The following is a 3,721-nucleotide window of genomic DNA, read 5'->3' as shown; positions in this document are numbered from 1 at the left end:
ACCCCATTTGATTTTGATGAGCTCAAAGTATTTGAGTATATCTTGTGATTACTAATGAATTCAATTGAGTGTTTCAGTGAAAATCCTGTCCAAGTGTCTCTAGATTTGGTTCATAGTATTTTGGATAAGGTAAGAAGTCTGCTGAACCAAAGTCTGAGACTCGAGTCGACTCCCGAGTATCACGAGTCGACTCCAAGCGTATCAAGTTCACTGGCACGAGCTCGAGTCGACTCCAGACTAGTACGAGTCGACTCCGACTGAGAACAGAAAGAAGAACAGAAAGCCTCATCTCAGAACCTGTCAACGAGTCGACTCCTGAAGTGCGCGAGTCGACTCCAATGTTCAACGAGTCGACTCCAGGGTAGTAAGAGTCGACTCCAAGAGGTACACAAAGAAAAGTCAGAGAGCAGTTTTCGAGTCTTAGATTCGAGTCGACTCCAGTGGAACGCGAGTCGACTCCGATGGTTGGCAAGTCGACTCCAGAGAAAGCAAGAGTCGACTCTCAGCGGTACACAAAGAAAAGGTCAGAGAGCATTTTATGGACTCTGAGATTCGAGTCGACTCCCGCAATACGCGAGTCGACTCCGAGACTGTGCGACCATCGACAGACAGAAAACCATGTTACTGCCTCTGAGATTCGAGTCGACTTCCAGATAGCTCGAGTCGACTCCAAGACAAGCTTCACGTCAAAAGGCAGAAGACCAACTTTCGGAAACTGAGAGCCGAGTCGACTCCAAGGAAGTTCGAGTCGACTCCAAGACTGGATGAGCCAAAAGACAGAGAATCGGGAGTTCGGGCTCTGAGATTCGAGTCGACTCCAAGGACAGTCGAGTCGACTCGAGTGGACAAAATTCAAAATTGAATCCACGGACTTCAGTGGATGAACCGACTCCAAAATTGCCAGGTCAGCTCCAGAAGTTGGCGAGTCGACTCCGGGTCAAGACGAGTCGACTCCCAGTCGTGACGGCAACTTTAATTCAAATTTGGAACAGTTGCCGCGTCGACTCCGGAAAAGCTTGAGTCGACTCCCGCTACAGCCGAGTCGACTCCTGATCGCGCGAGTCGACTCCAACCCACCAACGGTCATATTGTCAGGCTGCGCAGAGTGTGCAGAACGGGCAGAAAAAGCAGTGTAACGGCTAGTTTCCATGGGGGTTGGCTTAAATAGCCACAGAAGACTGTAGCAAGGCAGAGAACAACCATTCCACTCCAAGCATTCAAGCTTTCAAGCTCTGCAACGTGCTCTTCAACGAAAAAGGGGAAGATCAGCATTTACTGCAACCAACTACATCTTCCCAGCAATTAAAGGCTCCTCCTCCTGCATTCAAGTCGACTACACATTCTAGAGGAGACCGGAGTTTAAGAAGCCATTCCTCTACTTCAGCTTAAAAGCGTTTGAGGGCTTCTAAACTCCTCTTTTGATTATATTGTTTTACATCTGCTTTTGAGAAGCTTATTTTCCTTTCTTTCTATAACTTGTATTTACTTGATTCAATCGGAGGATTGAATCAAGGGGATTAAGGTTGGTTGGTGAGCCAAGTTAAAAACCAACGTGTGTAAGGGTTTGATTGTGAGCCCGGAAAAACAATCGGGGTTGGTTCTAGTCGGTGAGCTTGGAAAAACCGACCGAGTTCGTTGTGAGCTCGTAAAACAACAAGTTTGGTTGTGAGCTTGCAAAACAACCGGCTGTAATCCAAGGGGGTTATAGTGAATTCCCAAGAGAGACTTGGGGAGTGGACGTAGGAGCAAGGGGTAGCTCCGAACCACTATAAAACTCTGTGTTTGCATTGGATTGTCTCTTCTCTTCTTCCTCTCACATCACTCACAGCACTTAGCATTAATTAAATAACTTGCAATAGTTTTTAATTAATCATCCATAACGTTTTAATTATCCAAATTAATTTAAAATCCAATTCACCCCCCCTCTTGGGTTGTCTATCTGGGCAACAGGACCCCCCTGAAGCGCCCACGCACCTCCGAAGCCATCTCGTTCTCGGAGGAGGACTTAGAAGGAGTTGAGACTCCTCATGATGACGCTGTGGTCATATCCATGGTTGTAAACAAGTTTCATGTAAAGCGGGTCTTAGTTGATAATGGAAGCTCAGCAAATATTTTGTATTACCAAGCCTACCAAAAAATGGGGTTAGCGGAAAGCCAGCTTCGGAGAATGAACGCCCCGTTAGTCGGATTCACCGGGGACTCGGTCCCGGTTGAGGGTGAGGTCAGCCTTCTAGTCACGATTGGTCTCGCCCCCCGAGAAAGTACTGTGAGGGCGGACTTTCTCGTGGTCCGCCTGCCTTCGGCCTACAATGCTATCCTCGGGCGATCAGGGCTAAACGCCCTCCGAGCCATAGTCTCGACCTACCACCTGCTCCTACGTTTCCCTACCAACCAAGGAGTGGGCGAGGTCCGCGGAGATCAGATGGTGGCCAAACGGTGCTACATGGCGACTTATAAAGCAAAGCGATCGACCGAAGCATTAAGCCAGCAGGAGCTACTGGCCGAGGCGTCGATCCAAGCAACGGATCGCATGCTATCCATCGAAACCTTGGACGTGCGAGACGACCCTTGGAAGAAACGGGTAGATCCTGGTGAGCTTCTCACCCAAATCCATTTACTAGAAAATTCTCCAGAATTAACCGTACAGGTCGGCTCCGGCTTAAGCTCCTGCGAAAGGGAGCGTCTGATCGAATTTCTTCGAGCCAACATGGATGTCTTTGCCTGGTCGCCCGCCGACATGTCAGGAATCGACCCCGAGGTCATGATTCACCGACTTCAGATGAAACCGACCTGCAGACCCGTGAGGCAAAAGAAGCGAGGCTCCGTCCCGGAGCGGCAGCAAGCGGCGGCCGAGGAAGTAGACAGACTCCTCGAAGCCGGCTTCATCCGGAAGGTCTCCTATCCAGACTGGCTCGCCAATGTGGTCCTCGTGAAAAAAAAGCCAATAAAAAATGGCGCATGTGCGTGGACTACACCGACTTGAACAAGGCCTGCCCGAAGGACAGTTTTTCCCTCCCCAACATCGACCAGCTCGTCGACTCTACTTCGGGACATCAACTACTAACCTTCATGGACGCCTTCTCGGGATATAATCAAATCCGAATGGCGCCTGAAGATGAGGAGAAGACGGCGATCATCACCGACAAGGGCACCTATTGTTACAAGGTGATGCCGTTCGGGTTGAAGAATGCTGGAGCTATATATCAAAGGCTGGTCAGCCAAATCTTCAAAGATCAGTTAGACCGAAATATGGAGGTCTATGTGGATGACATGCTGGTGAAGAGCCGGACGGCAGAGCACCATGTGGCCGACCTCGACGAAGCCTTCTCCAAGCTCAGGAAGTACTGAATGAAGCTCAATCTCGCAAAGTGCGCGTTCGGAGTCACCTCGGACAAATTTCTGGGCTTCGTGGTAACCCAACATGGAGTTGAAGCCAATCCCGAGAAGATCCGAGCGCTGCAAGATATGGTGCTACCAAAGGCTGTCAAGGAGGTACAGCGACTTACTGGGCGGGTCGCAGCTCTGGGGAGATTTGTCTCTAGGTCGGCCGAGCGGTGCCTCCCATTCTTTAAAATTCTCAAGCGGCCGAAAGATTTCTTATGGTCGGAGGAATGCCAGCAAGCTTTCGAAGAGCTCAAGCGCCTCCTCGCCTCCCCTCCGCTACTCACCAAACCTCAGCGAGGCGAAGTTCTTTACTTATACTTGGCCGTCTCCCCAGTTG

Source organism: Phoenix dactylifera, chromosome 1 (genome assembly GCF_051530095.1).
Source record: "Phoenix dactylifera cultivar Ajwa chromosome 1, Ajwa_hap1_PhDact_Kaust_v1.1, whole genome shotgun sequence".
NCBI classification, from domain to species: Eukaryota; Viridiplantae; Streptophyta; class Magnoliopsida; order Arecales; family Arecaceae; genus Phoenix; species Phoenix dactylifera.
Note: the sequence above shows the minus strand (reverse complement) of the source record.